The 27,902-nt window shown below is 32.9% G+C and overlaps 2 pseudogenes; one reads left to right on the forward strand and one right to left on the reverse strand.

Annotated features, from left to right (window-relative positions):
- The first annotated feature begins 1,399 nt into the window (after nt 1–1,399).
- LOC131028024 (taxane 10-beta-hydroxylase-like) lies at nt 1,400–12,986 on the forward strand (annotated as a pseudogene).
- A 7,797-nt stretch (nt 12,987–20,783) lies between these two features.
- LOC131028025 (taxane 10-beta-hydroxylase-like) lies at nt 20,784–26,605 on the reverse strand (annotated as a pseudogene).
- Between the last annotated feature and the right edge of the window lie 1,297 nt (nt 26,606–27,902).

Raw genomic sequence — 27,902 nt, forward strand, 5'->3', positions numbered from 1 at the left:
GGTTGTTAGATCTATTTTTTCTGAGTCTATCTCCTATTAGTATTTTATTTTAGAGCACTACCCATCTAAAGACCTAGCTTATGGAAGGCATTTATTGTTCCAATGAACATGCCAATCCTATTTCTTTATGTAGGTTCTATCATCATGTAACTAATATTCACACTGTACATTCTAGTCTTTGGCCTGCACCATCAAAATGACATCATCATTATCTATTAGAGAGATCCTTATGCCAACCAAGATGTTATTCCACTTTTATTTTTGGGGTTCCAGGAAATTAATTCATTGGATAAATCTCCATCACTAAACCAACTCACCATCTTGACAAAATTTTCCACATAATCACATAACTTATTCCCCTAGATGAGTTAGAGGGTATTTTTGCTTCATCTAAGTTTGGTATTTCCCCTTGACAAGTTTTTTTTGCTTCCTCTTAGTTTTGAATTTCCTTTAGAGCTTGAAATTTGTCCTCTGAATCCTCCCAAAAAGATGTTCTTCTTCCATTGCTAACATCCCATGTGAGATGCTTTATTATTAATGTTTGTAGGAGGTCATAAAGTTCCAAATCACCATACCAATGGTGGGTTACTAATGTCAAGAATCCTTATTGGTCAAAGGTGTCCAAGTATTTTTCATACAAGACTCTCACCCATTTTTGGTGTGAATTGTGAAATATATTTCATATATATTTTTCTAAATATGTGTAATATTATTTTATAATCTATAATTTAGACACCTATTCACAAAAAATAAACGGAGATACCACTTTTGAATTACTTTGTTTATCTAATAGTTATATTTGATTTTATTTGTATTACTTTGAAGTTTTTTTAAAATTTACTTATGTGCATGCTATGGAAGTTCCACAATGTGATTTGTTGCTCGCTGCCTTTGATTCCACCCTTTCCTCTGTCTGGATGCCTTTTGCTTATAGATCAATTGATTCAAGTTCAAATGTGGGATGAGTGGGAGGAAATTTTGTTAAAATAAATTCTTGGCTATGTCTTTGTATAACAACACTAAGAATTATTTTAATTATTTTATATTTTAAAAATAAATATCAATTTTAAAGATTCTCTTTCAACTATCCTTTCATCCTCATGAGATGCTTCTCCCTCTTATAATACAATAATTTAAAATAAATAATTTGTTGTTGACTTTATTGATCTATTTTTATTGTTTTGTACAAAAATATTTAAACTTTTTAAAAACCCTACAACAAATTCATAACTCAGTTCAAAACATTCATCTATAATAAAAGTAAATAAATAACTTAAACTATATATTAAATAATTTAAGATATCTTCTAAATAAAAATTATCTGTACGCTTCCTGTTTGTCTCCAGCTCATGAAAGTTATGCTCCATAAATAATTGAGAAGCCATCACTGAAAAGTATCATGGAGGGCAGCATCTGTGGCTGGGAATTACAATATTACTCAAGAATCCGTCAGCCATTTATGATCGAAGAGGTAAGCCATCGAGACTAATATTCATCCTTTCTTCAATCAGAGGGAAGCTCAATTACTATTTGCCCAAATGGATGCCTTCAATTTTCCATCAATCACAGCCTCAAATATACCCCATTTCATTCACCTCTATTCTTCTCCTACAATTTTTTCCATTTTACTCTCCGCCATTGTTATAATTGCTTTTTTCTCCCTCAATAGGTCTTAAAATCAGTCCTCCCTAAGACTCCCCCCTGGTAACTTAGGATTGCCTCTGATTGGAGAGACAAGACAATTCTTGAAGGCGCTTCGATCAGAAACACCACAATAGTTTTTTGATGAGAGTGTGAAGAAATTCGAGCCTGTTTTCAAGACATCTATAACTGGGCATCCTACAGTAGTACTTTACGGGCCAGCGGGAAACCGTCTGATTCTGTCGAACGAAGGGAAGTTGGTGCAGAGTTGATGGCCCAGCTCTTCCGTGAGGATCTTTGGGAAGGATTCAGTCGGCTCAAAAGTTGGAGAGGAGCATCGCATCTTACGTTCTACACTAGCCCGATTTCTGGATCCTCAAGCATTACAGAGGTATATGCCCAAAATGAGTCTGGAAACACAACGCCATATCAATGAAAAATGGGTGGGGGAGGCCCAAGTGAAGATGCTTTCTCTGGTGAAGGAGCCAGTCTTTGCCATTGCAACTACTTTGTTTTTTTATTTACGTGATGAGAGTGTGAGAAGGCGGCTTTATCATCTTTTGGAAACTGTTCTTCTTGGTGTGATGTCTGTTCTTCTGGACTTCCAAGGAACTCGTTATCGCAGAGCCCTTGAGGCATGCTCCAAGATTGATGAAATTCTCATTTCTTTAATAGAGAATAGAAGAAGCAAGTTGCGTTCAGAAATGGCATCTAGTGATGATGATCTGTTGTCCACCTTGCTTACATTCAGAGATGAAAGAGGGAATCCATTCACAGAGAAGGAGATCCTTGACAACTTCCACTTGATGCTCAATGCATCGTATGAGACCACAGTTTCGACTCTTACGCTGCTATTTAGCTCTTGTCCTCCAATCCGGAATGCTATGAAAAAGTTTTTCAAGGTATCTGCTCTTCCTTCTACTCTTTTTACTTTTTCTTTGGGTCAGAAGAGGGAAAGTTTGCAAGTAGTTTAAGTTAATTGTTCGAACCAGAGTTCTATTTGGACCATCCCCAGGGTTTGGTGATATTTCTGGGTCCTGTACTCTATAGAAGAAGTTTTTTATTATTATTAAGGATTAGACAGCTTGTTTATGAGAAAGAAAAAGAAAACCCCTTCAACATTTGCAAAAGAGGATGGGGGAGTATTCAAATGGACAACTTCATCAACTATGATTATACCATCTATGATTGTTCTACCTAATAAAACCAATCTATTCCATTCAAATGATGTTTAGAAGAATCAAATTTGCAAAAGAGGATGGGGGAGTATTCAAATGGACAACTTCATCAACTATGATTATACCATCTATGATTGTTCTACCTAATAAAACCAATCTATTCCATTCAAATGATGTTTAGAAGAATCAAATTTAGCCTATTTGTTGTCCATTTGGAAATGATTTTGTAAATAGTATTACAAAATGAGATGGGATGATAATTTGCAAATGAGAGATGAGAGTTTCTTTAGAATGAGAGAAATATTTGTGCTTTTGAAATATTTTAGAATTTTTTGAGATTTCTAATATTCTTTCATTTATACATCTGAGTTAATATATCATAATACTTTTGATAAAAGTATGTAGGGAAACGATCAGACTTAAGGATTTATTTGGATACAATTGAAAGATTATACACTGACTTTCTTAATATAAGAGTCATACGATAACAATTATCATCTCTAAGACTAAATAATTCTTAGGGGAGGAAATTGAAAGTATGATCAAACTTTCAATTCTCCTTTAGCCAAGTAAAAATGATATTGTGTGACAAGTTTTCCTTAGCAAAATTGCAATAATTGTCATCTCTTTTAGTGATTGCACGATCTCTCTTTGTCAACTAATAACAACCTATCAATAAATAAATTTTTTTTTCTTTCCATCCAGTACCTTTTCTCATAAATCACCAATTTTTTTTTTCCAAATTAAAATTTCTTATTTCAAATGTGAGCCATGTTTATACATGAATGCATGCATGCATACTTACATACATATATACATACATACATACATACATAGATCTAGCATGAAATATTTCAAGGTAAAGATTATGTTTAGCATATGAAAATATAGAAATTATGTTATTTTCTTAGGTTATTTTGTTGATTGTCAATTTTAAATTTATAGCAAAGCCATGATTTGTTCTAATGTGCTATTAAAAAATTCAGTTTTCAAGAAAATAAAAATACATTTGAGATGACTCACTTATAGGTGTTATTAGATCATTGCAACAATGGTGCTTGTGTTATGTCAAGAGTACCTCTAACCTCATCTCATTTTAGAGTTAGTCTCTTCCTTGAGGGTGTCACTATGCACATAGCTATTTTATTTATAGCCATTGGGAGGCTTACTCTTAGACTTCTCCTACTCCTTTGAAAATGAATCATACTCAATGGAGCTAGTCCAACCTACTAGTATGTGCAAGTCTACCTCTCTACCACCTATTAGTGGAGGAAACACTAGCTAGCTTGACTCTAGCGAATTTTCTCATTTGCTCTTGCCATTCTTTTGCTCAAGTGGTTAACGAAAAAATTGAAAAGAAAATATTTATAATGAAAATGATAGATGGTCCAACCCTCATATGATTATCTCAAACATTGATGATATATGGGGCAAGTCAGATGAATGAGAGCTCCCTCCTCTTACTTGTGCTCTAGCCACTTAGCAACTTGTTTTATGTTATAATTTGTTATTTGTTATCTTATTGTTATTTTTTATTTATTATAGACTAATGCCCTATTTGGACTTTAAGATGTGACCTCTTCTGCCCACTATTTTTTTAAATATGTGTAACACTAGTAATATAAGAATTTTAAAAAATATATTAACTTTAAAAAACACTAGTAATATAAGAATTTTAAAAAATATATGAACTTTAAAAACTTTAATGTCAGATTGGTAGCAATTCGAGACACACACACATGCACACACACAAACAAGGAAGTAAAAGGTAGAGAAAGTTATGATGAACGAGGTTAAAGACAACTATGGCATTAAGTAGTTATTAGTGGTAAGAGTGTCCAAAAAATGGTAAAGGATCAAGAGGTAAAAATGAAAGATATACAAAATTGAAAAACAAATAAAGTGATCTATCGATTCAAGAGATTACATGAGCTTCTTGATCAAATGATTATGGATCCCATCAACTAATGGTAAACAAATTAAAATTGCTTCATTATATAAAAGTCTTAAATATATTCAAAGATGTCTAAAAACTTATCATTATTAAAAACAAAACAAATAAAATAAATTTCTAAAAAAGAAAAATTGTCCTTACAGAAATGGTGGGATCAATTATGTATGGTAGAGATAGAATCTATGGGCTTGGCTTGAGGACCTATCTAGTTTTTTTGGTTCTTTTTGTATCTCTTCTTTTTCTTTGCTCAAGTTAATCCTTGATCTTTGTTTAATAGAATAGTGGTCTTGTCTGTAGGGAGAGGATGGGATTCTGGTTTGTTGGATTATAGGACCACTATATAAGTTTGGTGATGTGGCATTGCATAATATCTTCTATTGGGTTGAAAGTGTTATAGTCAGAGACATTAGTCCAAAGGATTGATTTTGTCTTCTGTTGGTTCTCCCACAAACAATCTTATACGAAAAATAATGGAATCTAATTCTGGAGGTGGTATTTTAGGGATGGAATTTTCAAATAATATAGAGTTGATAGAAAATAGATAATAACGAAAAAGGTGGAGGTGGAAAAAGTGCTCTGCAACTTTGTCTCAACCTAGGGTTTGAGCATTGGTTGCAGAGCCATAGGCTCTGACATAGGCTTGTACGCGAGCCTCCCAAGTTGGTTAACGCATTTACTATTGGTTGGTGCAGGTTCTTCTTCGTCGTCAGTTCTCTCTGCCTTCCCTTGTGCGGGCGTTTAATGCTGGGCAATGGAAGACTCTTCCGGAGGCGCTGCAAAAACCAACACCGATACCCCTTTTAAAACAAAATCCTTCAAAGATGCGGTCACTTCATCTTCTCCCTCTGTTGTCGAAGGTGCGAGGTTTGTCATGAACCCTAATGGCAGCCCCCGTGGAGAAGGTAAGTACCCTCACTTGACTCGGGAATCTATCTCCATATCTCCTAATGAATTAATGTGTAAAGAAATCAATTTGGAAAAGGATAGACTTAGGGACACTACAATCTTCTTTGCCACTGTGGACTTGGATAAATGCCCTGCTCATAAATTCATTGATGATTGGACTAGGAATGTGTGGAATACTAAATTAGGGTATTTGGTTTCATTCTGTAGACTCATTCAAAAAGGATTGTTTGTTATTTTTTTTAAAGATCATAAAATGAAAAAAGAAGTGCTTAGTAAACAATACTTATCTGTCGGGAAATGCACATTTCGTGCCCTAGAATGGACACTGGAGGCGGTTAATGAAGAAATTCTTGCACTCTCGTGCCCTAGATGGGTTTTAATTTGAGAAGTGCCTCCGCTGTTATGGAAATTATTACCCCAAATTTTGGAACCGATAGGCAAAACTATTCGGATTGACAACTCATCCTCGCTTATACCCCATTTAGATGCTAGGGTTTTGTTATCACTTAATCCTGGGCGTGACTTCCCCAAAATAGTTAATATTAATCTTGAAACCGTAATTGTGGTTTGCCCTATTGAAATCCTTGGTGGGCTGAATGCGTGCTTTCTCTGCAGGAAAGAAGGGCATATCCACAGGAATTGACTGATTGTTAATAAAAATAAGGGCTCAGATAGACCTCGCAATCAATCCGATAACCCACTACCTGTTAATGAAATGATCCTGAACATGGATAAACTTAATGGCATTAGCAATAAAATCAAGAACTTGTTAAAAGGGGAAAATTATAAACCCTTGGAGGGGGGAAAAGTCTCGACTCTGAGAGATCTAGTGTTCCCCCCACCCCACATTCTGCAATCTCAATTTCTCTTAAACAAATGAATGAGAATCTGCAGGAGGAATTTCAGATTGTAGGGAAAAACCCAAAGAAGAGAAGAAGGAAGAATGCTCAGCAATTAGCATTGGAAAAAATTAGGGCAAATGGTCCTAGTAATTTAACTAATAAGACTAATCTGGACTGCACGTTAACATCTCCTATGGAGGATGATGGTCTTGAGGTCCCCCCGAAGATGAAATTCTCTAACCTAGTCCCTAATGGTGGTAATCCTGGTGCTCTTAACCCTAAGGATAGAGTCGAAGTGAGTAGTGTGTTGAGTTTGGGAGGGAGCCAGGTTGGGTTGATGAATGCTACTTCTCACAGAAGCTCGACAAACATGGATGTCTCATTTGAGGAGATTCCATCAAAGGATCCTCCCTTCACCACCGAGGCTGAGCTCCCCTCTCAAACTGAATTCACTCTTGACTCGATTTCTGTCACCCCCCCAAGAATTTTGTAGAACTTGAAGAGTCTTGTGTAATTGAGGTCATTGTTGCTGAGCCTAAGGCTGGTAGCTCTAAGCCAATATGTAGTGTTGGTGCTACTCTAGACCTTTCAGATAGTTTGAAGGCTTTGGAGTCCTGTGCTGAGACCCCGGAGCCCCCCAATCAAGGGATCGCTAGGAAAGAATTTGAGCTAGATGAAGAAGACCAAAGAGAGGAATGTCTAGGAGAAGAAGGAGATTGGGCTTTGGATACTGAAAATCCTGAGGCAATCCCTAGAAGAAGAAGGGGTAGGCCTCTGGGATCCAAAAATAAGGGCACCATTAACAGAAAGAATAATGAGGAGAAGAAAGACCTCCCGAGATGCTTTAACAAGTTTAAAGCATCCAAAGAATAAATCAATACTCTGAACCTATATGAAGTGCATCTCTTGGAATATCAAGGGTTTGGAATCTCCAGATAGGAAGCAAATGATTAGAAGGTTTGTTAACCAACATAAGAATGCAGACTTTATTATGCTTCAAGAACTCAAGGTTGTAAAATTTACCCTGGAAGTCACCCTAGAATTCATATGGAAAGATTCTATCAAGATCTCCTCAAATCATGACAGAGGTAGAGGAGGTGTTGGGATTCTTATCAACCCCAGATGGAAAGAGTGTATTGTAACCCAAGGATGCTCACCTTGTAATAGAGCAGTATGGGTATCCCTAGATGATAATGGATCCAGATTTGGAATTTTCTCTATTTATGCCCCTAACGATTATAGGGATAGAACTGCACTATGGGACTGGATCGCCACACTGCCAGATATCCCCTGGTTGGTGGGAGGCGACTTTAACATGATTGAAAATCAAGAGGACAAGTATGGAGGTATACCATTGGAATGGAAAGGTATTGAGAAAATTCATTGGGAAAGATTGAAGAACCAGAAGAGACTGTTTGACCCTCTGTTCTGCAAAAAGAAAGATGTCTCTAATATTTGGTACACATGGTACAACTTCTAGAGTGGGAAGCATAGGATCTTTTGTAGGTTGGATAGGTTCTATGCTAATAAAGACCATTTCACCTTTGACCTAGGCGATAATGGCAGTCCTGTATCAGTTCTTTCGACCACTCTTTCAGGGCACCATCCTATCATATGTCAAGTTAGACTCAGGGACTACCCTGAGAAGCAGGGGACCCCAAAGGATAAATTCTTTTTGAATTCCAGCCTTCTCTTAGATACAAATGTCTTGAGTGTGGTCAAGATTGTCGGAATGTTTAACAGAAGGAATAGACTATGGAACTCTTGTGTGGAAAGATGGAACCAAAATGTGGATAGCTGGCAAGTGCTGCTCCAAACCATAGGGCAAAAGAAAACAAGGGATTTTAGATGGAAAGAAAAAACTCTAGCTGAAAACTTCCACTTGTGTGAAGCTAAGATTCAAGACAACCCAAGTAGTATTGAAATTACCCATGAAGTAGCCCTGGCTAGGGATAGACTCAGAAAACATCAGTAGGCTAAGACCAGAGGGGCCATAATTAGGGCTCGAGCACATTGGATGCAAGTTGGGGACAAAGGATCCAAATTTTTCTTTAATATGCTAAAACAAAAACAGTGTAGAGAGTAGATTGGTAGGATTTGGGTAGAAAATAGAGAAGTTAAAGAATTGGAGGACATCAAAGAGGCATTCTTCCATTTCTATAAAAGTCTCTTCGTATCTGAGAAATCCGCTACCTCTCGGGAAGCAAGAGAAAAGTGCAGAAAGATTATTCCTCCTAAAATCTTAGAGGCAGATGCCCAGGCATTAAGAGGACCTATCACTCTACAAGAGGTAAAGAATGCCATCAAGACCCTGAATAATGACAAAGCTCCAGGCCCAGATGGGCTAACGATAGAATTCTACAAAGCCAATGAGGATTGGGTGAGTCATGACCTACATGAACTCTACACTGAAGCTTTTAACACTGGCTCTCTAGGAGAAAGAATTATTAGTGGGATTATCAAATTACTTCCCAAAGATGGGGACAAATCCCTTATCAAAAAATGGAGACTGATAACACTTCTTAATGTGTCTTACAAAATATTGGCCAAAGCTCTAGCGATCAAACTGGAAAGCATTCTCCCTAAATTCATCTGTTCTACACAAATAGGCTTGATCAAAGGAAGATATATACTAGAAAATTTAATTACTAGCTGGGAGGCCATGGAATGGGTGAGGACCTCAAAACAAAATGCAGCCATGTTCCTCCTAGATTTTGAAAAAGCATATGACAGGGTAGAATGGGGCTTTATCCTGACTATGTTAGAAGCTTTTGGTTTCCCAGCAGAATTCTACAAATGGATTATGGTTTTTCTCAAAGACGCCTCAACTTAGGTTGAAGTTAACGGATCCTTGACTCAAAGTATCTCTCTAGGTAGGTCCATTAGATAGGGGTGCCCCTCAGCCCCGCTCTCTTCGTTATTGCAGCTGATGCCCTGTTCTACATTCTTAGAGACTCTACTATCTCTCCTAAAGTTTAGGGGATCAAACTTCCAAATGGGGAAGAGTTGATCAATGCACAATTTGCTGATGACACAACACTCTTCTAGATATTAGTAAGCATAACTTGAATGCTCTAGAAGGAAAAATCAAGTTTCTAGGGGAGATTTCAAGAGCTAAAATCTCACAAAGCAAATCTATCATGCTTGGATGGGAGGAGCAGCCTCCAGGCTGGTTGCAGCAGCTTGGGATCCAATGGGGAGGACCTAACAAGATAGTCAGGTACTTAGGAATTCCATTTGCAATATCCCCATCTCTTAAAGATATGTGGCAATGGGTTAGAACCAAAATAGAAAATAAGCTCAACAAATGGGATAATAAATATCTTTCACTTGCCAAGAGAATGCAGGTTTGTCAGAAAATTCTTTCTTATTACAATATTTATTACTCTTCAGTATGGATGTTCTCTAATTACCAGATCCTAGAAATACAGAAAACCATCAGGAACTTCCTGTGGTCTGATGGGAAAGGTAAAAAGAAAATGCACTCTGTTAAATGGGAGTGGTGCCATAAGGATAAGAGCCTGGGAGGCCTAAGACTTAAGGACTTGAGACTCCAAGGAATTGCTCTTGCAGCAAAGTGGATTTTGCAGGCTTTAGATGGGAATGAACCATGGAAAGTGCTGGTTAGGAATAATATTCTAAAAGTCATGCCAAAGAAGGCCAAAACTTGGAAATCCCTCCCTTTTTGTGACCTTGTGGCTGGAGACTTCAAGGTCTCATTTCAGGGGTCCAATGTCTTCAAATCTATCTGGAAGGCTTGGAGTAGTGTGAAGCCCTTTATCAGCAATTATAGAGTCAGTAACAATGAGTTTATTTACGGGTCCAGATCCATTTGGTGGAACCTCCTACACTCATCCAAACCCTTGGCCCTTACTCAGGGGTGCTCTGCCAAAGCATGGGCAACAAAAGGCATCTGTTGCTTTAAAGATATCATTGGGAATGATATGCTGTTGGATTGGGACACCCTTAGAGCTAAATTCAACATGCTAAGTTCCCATAAGCGCACATATACTTTGTTGCAGAAAGCTTGTGAGAAACTTTTTCCCAAAAAATGCAATAATGATGCAAAGTGCTGTAAGGACCTTTTGTGGAATAATACCATCCCAGTGTATAATGTTAAAACTAGTGTTATTTATAAGACCCCAACTTATGATGAAACAATAATTTCCCATGCTAACAAGCTATGGTTTGCAGATTTTACATTTAAACAGTGGCAAAAGGCGTTCAATAGGCTCTGGAGGAGTCTTGTTGCTCCTAAGGAAAAATGTTTTAAATGGCTGTTGATTTTAAATAGGTTACCAATCAGAAAAGATCATAACAACAATTACATCTATAACATTTGTAGGGTTCCTGAATCAATTAGACATTTTTTAATTTATTGTAGCATTGCTAAAGAAATCTGGTTATTATTTGGTATTCAATTTCTTGTTCAATTTACTGTTTTAGATGTTATAATCAGATACATTAAAGATCTAAAAAAGGACACTAACCTTTTCTAGTATGTTCTTACCTTTGAGATTTTATGGCACATTTGGAAATTAAGAAATGAAGATAAATTTCAGGGCTCAAGTAGGGCCCTTACTGAGTCTTTTCGTGGACTCACCCTTCATTGAATTCTCTTGCAGGTAGTAGTAACAATGAATGTGGAAAAGAACAAATTCTTCAGATTCATAAAGGATGTAAATGCAATGATGTTCCTTCATGAGATGGAGAACGGGTATAAATGGAAAAAGACACTCAAAGGGAAGAAAGAGGTGGACCTGGCTCTGGAGACCCTGCAAGCAGAGGTGGCTAGAGCGCGAGACCCTATTAGAGACTAGATCCAGATTCTTACAGAGCTCCTTGATAGAAAACAAGCCTTTTGGATGGAGGGCCCCAGGGGTTGGACCACATGGATGGAAGCTCCACAAGAACAAATCCTTTAAGGATAAGTGACATGGATGGATGCTCCTTATTGAACCTCATGGATGGTTGTTCCATTTTTTATTTAAACACTATCGTACTATATGTATAAACTTCTATATCTCTGTTAATATTTTAGGTAAAATTGTTAAACTGGTGATGGCTGGACCTACTATCTAGATTGAGAATCTGTAATTGTTTTTTGTAATAGTCTTATTCCCTTATATGCAATATAAAAATAATAATATAGAGTTCAGATAAGATAGATTCCATTCCATGCTCTTTGGTCTGATCTGTGGAAGCCCGCATCTTTCTTAAATTTGAAGCAAGTTTAGTGCATTACCAGATATAGGGGTGATATTTAAGAGATGGAGACCAAATTTGTTGGCAATCTACAATAAGGAAACTGTGAAAGATGTTGCAAATGGATTTTAGTGTTGGTTGTATCTTAGCAGTTCCAAACTGCCATGAATGAAGATTTTGTTTTATTTGTGGGATGTTGGTCCAGTTGTTTTATTTGTACAATCAATTATTTTGATAGCATTGTGCTTAATGGTCTCCCCCCTGCTGTCTTTTCGCTGTTAGTTTACAGCCTTTGTTATTTCAGACTCTTTTACTAGGTCTTGCTTCTTATTATTTCTTTGATGGTTTTACATTCCATTCTTATTATTTCTTTGATGTTTGTTACATTCCATTCAAAATTTATTTGAATATTTGTATGAGAGTTTGAGTCCTTCAAAAGCTCTCTTTTCATTCTTCAATAAATAAAAGAATTACAAAATAAATTTTCCCACGATCCAATTTCTTTTTCCTATTATAAGTGGAGAGATACTAAGTGGAGAGATACTAAGTGCAATGTAGAATTTTAATAGCATGTATATGTATATATATATATATATATATATATTCTGGTCATATGTCTGCATTAGAACAAATGAGAATTCTTTCAAATAAAAAGGATGGAGAAGAAATCAGATGGAACGATCTTAAAGAAATTAAATACACCTGGCAAGCTATTCAAGAAACATTGCGCATGATTCCTCCAGGCTTTAGAACATTTCACAAGGCCATCACTGAAATTCATTACGAGGGTTATATAATTCCAAAAGGTTGGAAGGTAAGCTCTAGATTTCTAATGAATATTCATCAATTGTACTAAAGATTTATGCCTTAATGGTTAGGACTTTTAATATATTTCTCTTTAGTCTGAAACCATTATAATAATTTCTGCATCAATGAATGGCATGTGAACAGCTTTTATGGATAAGTTATAGTACGAATGTGAAAGAAGAGTACTTCAGTGAGCCAGAGAAATTCATGCCTTCACGATTCGATGATGAGGGCAAGCATGTTGCTCTGTACACATTCATACCCTTTGCGGCAGGCCTATGAATTTGCCCAGGATGGGAATTCTCAAAGACAGAGATATTACTGTTCGTGCATCATTTTGTTTAAACATTTTCAAGCTATACACCAGTTGATCCAAATGAAAAAGTATCGGCAGATCCATTCCCTCCTCTCCCATGTAATGGTTTTCCTGTAAAACTTTTTCCCAGATCCTAAACCTATCCATGGACGCAACCACAATGCATTTACAACTCATTAATATTAGATATGGCAGAATTATTTATATCATGTCTGTTATGTAACACCAATTTGTCTTGTTACAGGAGTCCCGTGGAAAAAAATTATAATAAATATAATTAAATAAATGTAATTATGAACATTATTATAGTGATGAATGGGTGTGATTTTTGGTAATCACTAACAGAGGAAAAAGAAATTGAAAGAAGCAAACGAGAGAGGATAGTTAAGGTCTGGTGATTGGGCGTTGCACATTGGGCATTGGAGAAGGGCATTGGAGAAGGGGCATACAGTGTGTAGGAACTATCCTCCTCCAGTGTTGTATTAATCAATTTCATATAGTCATTGCCCTATTGTTTCACTACTGCAAATTATCATCTCAATGTTTTATTATTGATATATATTAATGTTTATAAAGATTTCCTCCTTGAATGTATTTAATGTATAAAATTTATATTGTTATATTTCAAATGTTTCTTTGAGATAAATTTATAATTAATTTATCTATTATTACATTTACTTTTCTAAATATATTAAATGTGGTATTAAAGCATTATAATAAATAATAAATTAAATTGTCTTGTTGTCATGATTATTTATTTTAGGTAAAAAGGTTAATTACATTAGGTTAAACTTTAATATTTAATTTATTTAATCCGCTGCTAATATTTAATTAACCATAAAGGAAATGTACTATTTCATTTGATATCAGAGCCAAATCTATCTAGAAAGAAACAATGGGAATAAGTATTTAGGGTTAACACATCTTGAAAATAAAATAAAATAAAAAGATAACCTTATCTAAATCTTATGATGTAAATCTTGAATCAAAACACAATTTAAATCTGAAAATTAATAAAATTTTACCCAGCCCAAATTAGAACCCCAATCAGTTGTTTGAAAAAAATAAAAATAAAATGATACTATGGATTTTAGATTATGATTTATTCACTATTTAAATTAAAAATTTCACACTCTTTACCAAACCAATTAAAAATATATCTATATAAATAAATGGATGTCATTTTGTACACAAATTGTTTCAAATTTCACTTTCAAGGAAGAAATTTTCCGAAGAAGAAGACTCCCATTTTTACCAAGAAGGCTTATTGCCAACTACAAATCAAGTTGGTAGTTGTAATTATACGCCTATTTTGAAGTTGAAAAGGGTGAGTTCATATTTTCACTAATAATAGATAAGATCCAATTCAAATTTCTTCATTATTTTAACTATTCTATCACAAGATCTTAGCATTACATTATTCCAAGTCTAAAATTACCTTTACACGAAATCACAAGATCTTAGCATTATCATTATTCCAAATCTCAATATTCGTCTTAAAAAGAAAAATATAAATATGATAGGTATAGTGTGAGAAGTCAAATATCCTGTAATGGAAGCACCCAAATGTTGTCATTAGGGCTCATAATATTTATATATTGAATATATTTCATTTGATTAGTATAATTATAATAGTTGTAAACTTAGAATAATCAGATTGCAAGAATAGTGTTTCAAGATTTCAACTCACAACAAAATTTTCATTTAAAATTTTGCAACTTGAAATAGTTGAAACATTTCTTACCTCACACAAAAAATCCTCAGGGTTGCAAAAATAAACGATTGAAAGAATTCTTAGATTTCTTGCCTCATGCTAGAAACCAAAATTCAACTTGCAACCAACATTTTCATTTAGAAAGACTGCAAAAACATTTTTAAAACCTTTCTTGTTGCATGCCTTCACCAACTACCTAGTTCACACATGTGCTATTAGTGAAATAACAGAGATATTGTGTTAAAATGCCATAATAGATCAATTGGGATTCAAGTTCATTTGCTATAATTCAAATACTTTTTCAGTAAGCATTTCAACTACTTCATTGTTTCTATTGGTGTCACCAGCGGCTTATATAAGAGTCTTTTTAGTATTAATATTTGTTTTCAAAATTTACAAGTTGACTGATTAATTCAATGTTGCTGACCAAGTCTAATTTTTATAGTAGTTAGGAATGAATGAATAAAATAATAATGTTTTTGATTGTCTTTATGTACTGGTTATTACTACGTAGAGTGTAAAAATATCACTTGGCCCAAAATATTGTACCTAATTGTGCAATCATGTGTAATAAGTGAAATTTAGTGGCCACAATTTAATATTGTGCCTTAGATAATTTGTTATCTGAAGATATAACCAAAATCCTTGCAATAGTTAAATTCAAGGCACATAACCCATTGAAGTTTGTTAAATGAAGACATGAGAAAGGACAAGTGATATCAACTCTAAATGAGAAGTGATATAAACAACAAATAACGGTTTTTGAGAGAATAAATATAATCTATCAAAGATTTCAAGATACATACTTTAAACTTTGGAGAAAAAAAAAACATTTTCTCAAAAGTATCATACTTTCATGAAGTTATTTCTCCTTGGCCGCAGTTGCCTAAGCATAGTAGCTTGTGCTATTGTGGTAAGAGGATTGACTCTCCAAACCTTAAGAAACAAAAAAATTGCAGTAAATGGAGCGATTTATTTCTTATGGAACCCACAAAAACATAGTAAAAAGAGAAACTAATTTAGATGTGATATTAATTAAAAATAAAAATAAAAATTGACAAAAACAAAACCTTTTTATGAAAGAATTTAAACATGAGAAAAATCATTGTATACCAAACACAACATTCTCTTTTGTTAAATATACGGTACTTTACTTCTTTACCGAAAATAGTGACAAGGGCCTTTACCCTAACTAGTCAATCTAGAAAATGAAATCTATTCAAGTTTTAAACAATTTTCTTTATGCTGAATTAGAACTCTCTACATATCATATTTACTGTCCATTTTCTATTTTTTTGGATCACAATATTCTGTTGCCTATATCTTACTAAGTGATCTATAGATCAGTACTTAAATTGTATGAGACCTGTATGTTTTTCCTTTTATTATAATCTTAGTTTAAGTCATTGTCCAAGCTTGGTCTCTCCAATGAAATAATATATTCTAAGTAAATTCTTTTTAAACCATAAATATTATTCTATAATATGTTACATGATCATGTTCCTATTATAGAGATTTTGATAGATATTTACCATCTCATCCTTCTAAATGAACATGGAGTTCTCGAACAAGGGTCACTTTTAGTTTTTAATTTATCATTAGATCAATACCTTTGGCATACCATTATTATGATATGCATGTCAGATTAATGATGAATTTCATGTGTAGCATGATTTTGATTCCCAAGGAGAGGTTTGGGTGCCTCGATATCATGATATTTGGTAATACACTGACATCAATAGCCCTTCAATATCTATAGCCCTTCACTTGCACATGGTGACAAACAAAATGAGAAATAATTTAAGATAAACCCCTTATAAAAGGACTACGGTAATGGAGAATTCAAACGATATAGCTATAACAAGAGTTGTACCCTTTAAAAAAAAAGTCATTCTTGTTAATTCTTGTTCAATTTGCTAATGAATTTATCCATGTAATAGAGCTGATATTGAGGAATCATATTAACAAGGTTTTGCAAGCCTAGATGATAGATTCTTCAGTCCCCAATCCAACGATCCAGTTGTAGGCAAATTTATATAATAAAGCAACTCTCCAATTTGGAGCAAACACATCTCATTAAGATAAAAGTAGAAGCATCTGTAAATATTTTATTTATTTATTTAGTTAGTTAGTTAGGTGGCACAAAAAAAAAATAGTACTTGCAGAAATCATTTGTAGAAATTAGTGATTACTATCATCACTTATGTCCCACACCATGGACTAAAAGCTTAGATCATCCACTTCAAACAAGGTAGCATATCATTGTTGAGAATACATCATAATAAGAATCTACGTAATATCTTTTAAGGAATATTTACATTTGTTCTTTTCTCAGACATGAAAAAGATTTAATACATTAATGCTAGGCCCTAAGGATAGAACGCCAGTTTTGAAATTATTCTCCAACAGCTACAACCATAATACCTCCATTACATTTCAATATTTCCACAACTACAATAGTAATACTTACGATGAAATGAGGTTTCCCACATAGATAGCTATAATAAAGTGAGATGAGTATTAGTGTAATTTAGAAGATGGTGATTGTCCATAACTATTCATCATTCTGATGTGGATTTATGCTCTCTTGGTTGTATGGCCGACCATCTTGTGTGCTTGTCCTTGTTCACTAGGGTAGATGTTATCGCACTCACACTAACATTACCTCCGCTTTGTGTCAAATGTTATTAGTGGTGATTTACTCGTCACAAAAAGGAAATGAGTATTTAATATTTTTAACAATGTTAAATAGGTAAAATTTCTCATCCTTCATTAAAAAATAGCAAAATGGAATAAGATTCAAGACCATTATATTTATTCAATATTTTGTTGTGCAATCTACTTAAAGGATACTTGGTCATAAATAGGTGTGATTCTTAGTAGTCAAGAACCAATTCATAGAGTTCCTAAGAGTTTTGCATATGGAGTGTTGATTGGTTGAGTACCACATTGGTCTAGGTGGAATATTTGTTAAGCCAATATTATCTGCTAAAGAATGCAATTTTACTTTTGGCCCTATTAGTAACAACTAAATGCATGACATACAAAATACCATATTAATATCAACTCCTATTAATAAGTTATATCATGTCTTACTTGAAGTTCTAATAAAATATCTATATTGCATAATTTATTAGTGTCAATTCATATTGGCACATGATCCTTGGTATATGAATGTTTGTTATATTTATTCAAAATCAATGTCTAGATTGGTTTAATGTAAATTACATTATAGACCCATAACCCACAAGTCCTTGAGTTCACATTAATGATACTATGTTTGAAATAAGCTGGTGAGAATGATATATTTATAAGATATAAAATTTAGTGATTAAGCATGAGGACATGTTGAACATTATAAGAGAAGAGACAACCCTTAAAATTTGAATAATGTTTGAACAAATCAATATCATTGAAGAGAAAAAAAATCAAATTCAAATATTTTAATTACTTTAACAAAATAAAGGTTATAATATCTTGTATGAATTGCTTTGTGGGTGGTAATAACATCTTTTGCTAGATGTTGGATTATCTTTCTAGTGCCATTTTTCTCTATTGTACTTTGTTATCGGACTTGATCAACCCAATAACCTTGTACATGTCCTTTATTTTATAGGAAAAGAGGATACTCATGTAGTATGAATACATGAATATTGTGTTGGAATATATGTTTAGTATAAATATTATACTTATATAAATTACGAGTGACCATACATGGTAAGTGTTGTATGATAATGCTTTTATAAAAAGTAAAGAAGTTAAATTAGTAATACTTAAAGTGATAAAGTTAAAAAGATTGGAAATTAAAACATATAAACTATAACTAGCTCTAAAACTAGAAATTCATGATATGTTATATAAGACATCTATGTCAATGTTATCATAATTTTCATTGGGATAAGTAATTATTGAACTTGTGATTTTTTGTGAATTAACAATATAGATAAAGTAAAATGAAAATGAAAATATGATGAAGTATGCAAATATTCAATGTTAGTAATTTTATTTATTAATCTTTTTTTTCTTTGAGTTGTGATGCAAATGCATCTCTTGCTATTGAGGAAAATAGTTGATTTACAGGGGGAGAAATGTTACAGGACTTTTTCCCATGGAAATAAATTATAATAAATATAATTATGAACATTATTATAGTTATGAAAGGGTGTGATTTTTGGTAACCACCATGTGACATTATATAAACCCGTGAATAACTAAAGAAGGACACACGGGGAGAAAATAATAGAGGAAAAAGAAATTGAAAGAAGCAAACGAGAGAGGATAGTTAAGGTCTGGTGGTTGGGCATTGGACATTGGAGAAGGGGCATATAGTGTGTGTCCAACTTGGGGTACAATGTACACCATAGAGTGTCATTTCACCGTGTCCTCCTGGAGTGCTTCCTTGCCTGGAAACCCTAGACCTATAACTAATCCTTTGCTTGGAGAAAGCAGCCTCTCCATGATTTACAGATATGTATTAATCAATTTCATGTAGTCATTGCCCTATTGTTTCACTACTGCAAATTATTATCTCAAAATTTAATTATTAATATATATTAATGTTTATAAATATTTCCTCCTTGAATGTATTTAATGTATAAAATTTATATGGTTATATTTCAAAGGTTTCTTTGAGATAAATTTATAATTAATTTATCTATTATTACATTTACTTTTCTAAATATATTAAATGTGGTATTAAAGCATTATAATAAATAATAAATTAAATTGCCTTACTGTCAAGATTATTTATTTTAGGTAAAAAGGTTAATTACATTAGGTTAAACTTTAATATTTGATTTATTTAATCCACTGCTAATATTTAATTAACCATAGAGGAAACATATCATTTCATTTCTAATGGTTTTTGTTGGTATTTGTAAGTTTCATAGTTGGAAGAATATTTTAATTAACTCTTATTATTAGTTTCATATGATCAATAATATATAAGTTAAATTTTATGTTCTCAAAAAATATATTATTATGCCTCAAATTATATGCTTGTAGGTCTTATAGGTTGAAGAAATATAATCACAACTCAACTACTTTATAAATCAAACATTAAGGAAAAAAAATTTACATTCAATTTTGTTTGAACACTTAATTTTGTTTGAGCTTATTAAAGAACATGAGTCATAATATGATGGAGAGAAGTTTAAGAGTCACAAATAAGTGAAGCTTATAATTTTTATCATGGGTAAACTATTTTTTTAGAATTATCATTGTATAATAAAAAATCCTATAACAATTAATAGTATTTGATAGTTTTGATTGGGATCAAGTCTATCATTATGAAATGAGTTATATTATAAAAAATATTATGATCATTTAGTGAAACTAGAGCAAAAATATAGTTTCTAACTACCATCTTAAAAGATATGGTTTATTATTAAATTAAAACAATAGACAAATCTCTAAAACAATTCTATTGATGTAAACCTCAATAAGTCTAATATTTATAACTTTGAAACTTCTCTCCATTACTTTTACTTAGTAACTCATATTCTTAAACACTCAATTTTTTAATTAATTAATTTTTTAATATTTTATTAAAAATAAATTAAATTGAGAATATATTGCTTTAACCTATCTAGTTGGAAGAGTTGTAAGTGGAGTCAAACATACAATTTGGTGCATAATTTTAATTAATTATTTTTTAATATTTTATTAAAAAATTATTTAAATTGAGATTATATTAATTTAATCTATTAGACTTAGAAGAGTTATAAGTCAAACATACAGTTTGATGCATAATTTTAATTAATTATTTTTATAATATTTGATTAAAAAATTAATTAAATTGATATTATATTGCTTTAACCCATTAGACTTAGAAGAGCTATAAGTAAAGTCAAACATACAGTTTGGTGCTTAATAAGACTACACCTTTTAGAAACATAAATCTAATTTAAGTACCATCAAACGATATGAGGCTAATCTTATAGATATTAGCATAGCCACCAGAACAACACAAAGTCAGAGAAAAATTAAGTTTTACATAACTGAGGTTGTACAAAAAAATTATGCCATCCCGAATGCAGCATGCATAAAAAAGACAGACTTTGAAAACCTTTATTTCATAGAAGGTGTGTTCATAGGTAAATACAAACATGTTTAATATTAGCTACACAATTAAGCTACAACTATTTCAGGGCACAATCTTTATTTTATCACAGTTCTTGAATGACTTGCAAATGTCTTGTGGTTGCCTCCCTTTATTATTTTATGATTTAAGAAAAAGTTTTATAGTAAAACCATTACGTGGGACAGGAGAGAATGGATTTCCTGATACTTTTTCATTTGGATCAATCGGTGTGTAGCTCGAAAAAGTCTTAACAAACTGATGCACGAAAAGTAATATCTCTGTCTTTGAAAATTCCCAACCTGGGCAAATTCTCAGGCCTGCCGAAAAGGGTAAGAAAGTGTAAGGAGCAACATTCCTGCCCTCATCATGGAATCGTGAAGGCACGAATTTCTCTAGTTCATTGAAGTACTCTTCTTTCAAATTAGTGCTATAATTTGTCCATAAAACCTGTTCAAGGCATACATAGATGAAAAACCATTATAATGGGTTCACATTGAAGAGAAATATTAGAATTTCTAACCATTAAAACATAAATGTTCGGAATGTTCATTGGAAATCTACAGCTTACCTTCCACCCTTTTGGAATTATATAACCCTCATAATGAATATCAGTGATGGCCTTGCGAAATCCTCCAAAACCTGGAGCAAACATGCGTAATGTTTCTTGAACAGCTTGCCATGCATATTTCATTTTCTTAAGATCTTTCCAGCTGATTTCTTCTCCTTCCTATTTATTTGAAAGAATTTCCATTTGCTCTGATACAAACATATGGCATAAAACATATATGCTATTAAAATTCTCCATTTCACTCTATCTCTGCAATTATAATAGAAAAAAGATTCAAATAGATAGGACAGTCCGTAAGAGAGTAACCATCAGAAAACTGATTGCAAGGACAAGCATCCCACAAATAAAACAGAATCTTCATTCACGGCACTTCAGAACTGCTAAGATCCAGCATAAACTCGTATCCATTTGCAACATCTTTCACACTTTCCTATTGTAGATTGTTTTCAAATTTGCTCCCTCTCTTAAATATCTCTCCTACATCTTTTAATATCTTGTAGCTTCTAGAAATGCATTGAGCTTGCTTCAAATTTAAGAAAGAGGTCGGCGTAAGAGATTCCACAGATTGAACCAAAGAGCAATGGATGAAATCTATCTTATCCAAACTTTATATTATTTGAAACTTTCCTTACTGTAATACCACCTCCAGTATTAGAATCCATTATTTTTCTTATAAGAATGTTTGTGGTAGAACTAACAAAAAGAAAAAGCAATCCTTTGGGACTAATGTCTCTGCATTCATTCATAGATAGTTAATCACTCTTTCAACTTAATTGACTTAAATGACTCCATACACCATCAGAAGGTATTATACAATGTCACAGGAGGAGGGAGCTAAATCTGTAATGGAGGAGGGCACTAATAATGGAGCAGTCCATCTATTTTAAGTTCTAATTTAACAAATATTTTTTCACCAAAATTAAATATCACATTTTAAACTTTGACTTAATTTATTTAAAATTAAATATCACTAAAGAGACGTACACTTCCAACCCTACAAATAGCATACAATTGAAACAAATCAATAGTCACCCTAGGCACTTGAGCGCAAATCATGGCTTATTATGCTAAAAAATCGTTCCTTTCAATAATGCTACATCACTATAGCCAATTCTTAGCTCTCTTAGATAAAAAGTTATGTTACTTCAACTATTCAATGACAATGATAAGATTGTCTACTACAAGACATCCATGCTGAACGAATTCCTCCTATCCAATTAATCAAATACCTACCCCTTCCCTATATACTATCCTAGTCTATCAAACAAAGGTCGAGGATTGACTTGATACAAAATACACAACCATATATCTATATATAATTCTTCTATATGTGTATACATTTCTATCATATTATTATTCACACACATAATAAGAAATATAATAAAAAAGGCTTCTACATGAAATCAGTGATTTTAATTTGAATATAAAAGATTGATTGGTAATTTAGGAGTAAAGTTCTATGATTGAAAGAAAATATATTTTAATTTGTGACAAATTGTTATTAGTATAGAAGGGGAGACTATGGAATCATTAAAAGAGACGGTAATTATTGTTAGATTTTTTAAGGAAAAATTATTACCCAATACCATTTCTACTTGGTTGAAGGAGAACTAGAAGTTTGATCACACTCTCAATTTGTTTCTCCAAAGATTTTTGGTGGCCGCTTTTCAACAATAAAGAAGAGAAAAACACAACTCTTAAGTTTGGGCTATGATGGATGGGGAAGATAAATTTTTTTTGCAGTAGTGACAACCTAATTTCAAGTTGATTGCTTGCAATCCTCAAAATGCTTCATGCAAGGTAAGGCTATATAATCTTCCATCAAAATATTTGACTAAAAAAGAGATTTATAAAATTGAAGACAACTTCTGAAACTTGTCATCAATAGACCAAGATTCTTTAGAAAGAAATTATAAAATCTATGCCAAAATCCAAATTCTTTCCAATTTTTAAATTCCTAGGGAGATCACCATTTCTTCAATATGTGGAGACTAGATCTATTCATTTGAGGTTCAGAATAAGTCAAACACTTATTTCTCAAATCCAAGGTATGGAATCACGAAGAATCAAATTACCCTAATGTGTTTTAATAAAATAAAATTGGTGTTTGGTAGTTAAAAACAATCCTTCAATGGTTAAATTACAAAATGGTGTTCAATTGGACTGAAATAAATTAGATGGATCTAGTAAGAAGATATATCAAGCCACAAATCATAATTAATCTTCTAAAGTGGCTATCATCGCTTTCAATCTCATCGTGTTTGAAAAGGAAAATTCTATATGGTTTGAGGAGGATTCAAATTCTTGGATAAATCTAGATAACTTTAAGGTTGATAATCTACACACAATGGACCTTTTATGTATAAGACATTTAGCATAAAAACTACTCAAATTAAATATTATTTGGCACAAAAAATGTGTAAGAAAAATTAATAAACAATGAAGAGAAGAAATCAAATTATCAAGAGGGTAGTCTACTATTAATCAATACTTATTGATATCCAAGTGAGGAAAACCCTCTATTAGAAAGAAATAAATAAGGGTTATCTTATGGAAGTTTAAGGGTTTAAATTTCCCTAATGAGAGGTGCATGACCAAGCATCAAATAGGCCAAAAAAAATCAATATTATAATAATACAAGAAAATAAGTTGGACATGATAGAAAAAGATCAATTTATTAAATATTATAGTGGATGGAACAATCTATTTGTGTATGTTGTGGTTGCAATTAAGGAATTGTGACTTGTATGGTCCCCTAATTGGGTAAGTGTAGAATATCCTTTAATGGAGAAGAATTGGAACATTATCTAAGGAAGAAATTTACATTTTGATATTTATTTTTTTAATATTTATTTATTTACCTATCAAAATGATGATAAGTCACTATTATGGAATCATATTCAATATTTCATCTCTCATCTCTCTAAAAAAAAATTGTTAGATACTTTGTTGTCGTTCTTTCTAGTTCATAAAAGAGTAAAGGGTTGTTTGTACCACTCAAGCTCAAAGAGAATTTGAAAATTTTGTTAGGGTAGCACATCTTGTTGATGTTGCGTCCAAAACTGGTAGATATAAATGGACTAATAGGTTGTTTTGTTTCACAATTATTGTATAAATATTGGACTATTTTATATCCATTACTAATTGGTTTCAATCCTTTGACCTCTTGGATTCATCTATAATCCCTCATTTTCATTATTTTTATTCTTCTCATAATAAGGGAAGACTGATTGCCTACAATATGTCAATTCAAACTCTAAAAAAATATTATTTGAAAGAGTTGAATTGATAGCTCTCATTAATCTGTTGTGTAAAGAGGTGGTCATTTAGAAAGACTCTATGATTTTGAATTTTTCAAAGATATTGAACTTTTGGAAAGTTCATTTAAAAAACAAATTCACATTCTTTCAAAATTATTTTTTAGGAGAATGAAAGAATAGAAAAAGAACTATAAATAATTAATTAGAAGATGATTTTAGATCAAAAAATTCAAACATGTCAAAGAAAAATAATTAATGGGATAGTGACACAAGATGTTGGCCAAAGAAGAAATATACTAGAAATCAAAATCAAGGGAAACTTTAATGAAGGTTGGGAATCTTAATTCAGATATTTTCTACAATGTTTTCAAATTGAAGAGAGATCATAATAGAATTGATTCTATCCAATTCTTGGATAGATATCTAGAGGACAAGATATATGTAGAATTAAGTTAAACATAGATGTTTTGACTACTATAGAGTCTTTTGATGTCTCGAAGATGAGTAAGTTAGACAAAGATAAATTTGTATATTTTGAAAAAAATATAGATCTCAAATGTTTTTTATTTGTAAATGGTAGCTAATAAACCTATTATAGACAACCTTCATTATCTAATTAATTTGTATGGAATCTTAATTCGGATATTTTCTACAATGTTTTCAAATTGAAGAGAGATCATAATAGAATTGATTCTATCCAATTCTTGGATAGATCTCTAGAGGACAAGATATATGTAGAATGAAGTTAAACATAGATGTTTTGACTACTATCGAGTCTTTTGATTTCTCGAAGATGAGTAAGTTAGACAAAGATAAATTTGTATACTTTGAAAAAAATATAGATCTCAAATGTTTTTCATTTGTAAATGGTAGCTAATAAACCTATTATAGACAGCCTTCATTATCTAATTAATTTGTATTATATGATAAAATAATGTTTATACTTTTTTAATCGGATAGTTGTTGCTATGTGCAGTCATATCTCAGGCAATAAACATACTCTCCATAATTGTATTTATTTAAATATCTTGCAATTCATTTGATTGACATAGAACAAATCTATTCAAGCTATACGATTTTTAAAAAAATGTACTAGGAAAAGTAAATGTCTTGGGCTTTGACATACCTTGAACCACTTTTTCATAGCACTCCGGATTTGAGGACAAGAGCTTAAATAATAGCGTGATAGCCGAAACTGTGGTCCCATACGATGCATGAAGCATCACAAGGAAGTTGTCGAGGATCTCCTTCTATGTGAATGGATTCCCTCTTTCATCTCTGAATGTAATCAACACGGAGAGCAGATCATCACTACTAGATGCCATTTCTGAACGCAACTTGGTTCTTCTGTTCTCTATCAAAGAACGCAGTATCTCATCAATCTTGGAGCGTGCCTCCAGGGCTCTCCGATAACGAGTTCCAGGAAAGTCCAGAGGAACAGACATACTACCCACATGAACACTTTCCAAAAGATGGTAAACCTGCCTTGTCACGCTCTCATCATGTAAATCAAAAAACAAAGTAGTCCCAACGGCAAAGACGAGCTCCCTCACAAGAGGAACCATCTTCATTTGGGCTTTTCCTACCCATTTTTCATTGATATGGCGTTGGATTTCCAGACTCATTTTGGGCATATATCTTTGTAATGCTTGAGGACCCAGAAATCGGGCTAGTGCAGCCCGTATGGTGCGGCGCTCCTCTCCATTTTTGCACCCTATTGAATCTTTCCCTAAGAGTCGCATGGAAGATTCTGCCCATGACATCTGCACCAGCTTCCCCTCGTTCGACAGAATCAGACGGTTTCCCGCTGGCCCACATAGTACTACCGTGGGATGCCCAGTTATATTTGTCTTGAAAATAGGGCCGAATTTCTTCACCCTCTCATCGAAAAACTGTTGCGGTGTATCCGATCGAAGCGCCTTCAAGAGTCGCCTTGTCTCTCCAATCAGAGGGAAGCCTAAGTTACCAGGGGGGAGTTTTAGGGAGGACTGGTTTTGAGAGCAACGGAGAGAGATAACAGCAATTAGAACAATGGCGGAAAGAATAATGGAAAGAATTGTAGGGGAAGAATAGAACTCAATGAAATGGACTATATCGGAGGCTGTGTTTGTTGGAAAATTGAAGTGATCCATCTGGCCATACAGTAGTTGAGCTTAGCTATGATTGAAGGGAGGATGAATGGAAGCTTCAATTATATGATGTTAAAACCAAGTATTTAATAATGGCTTCTCAAGTATTTAATAATTGCTTCCCAATTATTTACCATTTAAAAAATGTTCCCAGTCGGAGATTCTGCCCATGATTCTGCCAATGATTCTCTAAATTATGTTAGCAATGGCTTCACAAATATACAGTAATGGAGATTCCTCCTAGATGATACTCTCAACATTGTTTTGGATCGTGCCATGTTTTAACTGTCGCATAAAGTTCTGAAGATAGGAATGATGCGTTGGATCTGCGTTGGAGATCAAGGATATCTCTTTCTTTTTTTGTTTTTTTCACTGTTTTAAATCTGCAGTTTGTATGCTGCTATGATAAGCTTAGTTGTTTTTTATTTCCAGATAAAGACTTCATACATATGCAGTTATAATGTTTTTGGTTTTATTCTTAAAGTTTTATAGTCTATAAAAGATAGCTAGCTTCTTGTTATACTTTTTTTAATATCAGTTGATGAATACTATTTGGTTTTGATTTTCTTTTAGTGTTGTTTCAATTATTCAATCTTTAAATTGGTATCACACAGTAGGTTGCAGAAGGTAGTAAGGTCATACAAACAATAAATAGTTATTTTCAAATGGCTAATGGTAGCAATTTATCATTTTAATTTTTGATAGCTAATGGTAGAAACTTATCATTTCATCTTTTGTTATTTACTGGAGAGAACTATGATTATTGAAGTATCAAAATAAAGACAAAAATAAGAGAAAATTAAAGGATGCATAGGAGGCTCTACAAATTGCATACTAAGATACAAGCGAGAAGAGAATTTAAAAATTTATTATTAGGACACAAGTTTATGTGAACTAGCTTAAGACTCAATGGGAAATAGTAATAGAATAGAAAATAATAGAAAAAAAATTAAAATCTCTTCCTCCTAAATCTCATCCAATGGTGATAGCGATTGAAGAAAGTAAAGATCTAACCACTTTCAAAGTTGCAGGGTTGATAGGTTCTTTGTAATCTCATGAAGAATGCATGCAACATTCTATGAAAAGTTTAGTGCAAGCTTTCTAGTAAGAATTAAAGAAAATTCCAAATCTCCTCCCTCTCACACTACTAAATCTCAAGATAAATCTTTTGCTAATAAGAGGATGAGGTAGAGGAAGAGGAAGAGGATGAAGTTTTGTGTATCATAGGGCTATCCAATGCAAATACGCTGTGAAAGGTATGAACACTATGCATTAAGTGCAAAAAAAAAAATCTAACTTG

Source organism: Cryptomeria japonica, chromosome 5 (genome assembly GCF_030272615.1).
Source record: "Cryptomeria japonica chromosome 5, Sugi_1.0, whole genome shotgun sequence".
Classification (NCBI taxonomy): Eukaryota; Viridiplantae; Streptophyta; class Pinopsida; order Cupressales; family Cupressaceae; genus Cryptomeria; species Cryptomeria japonica.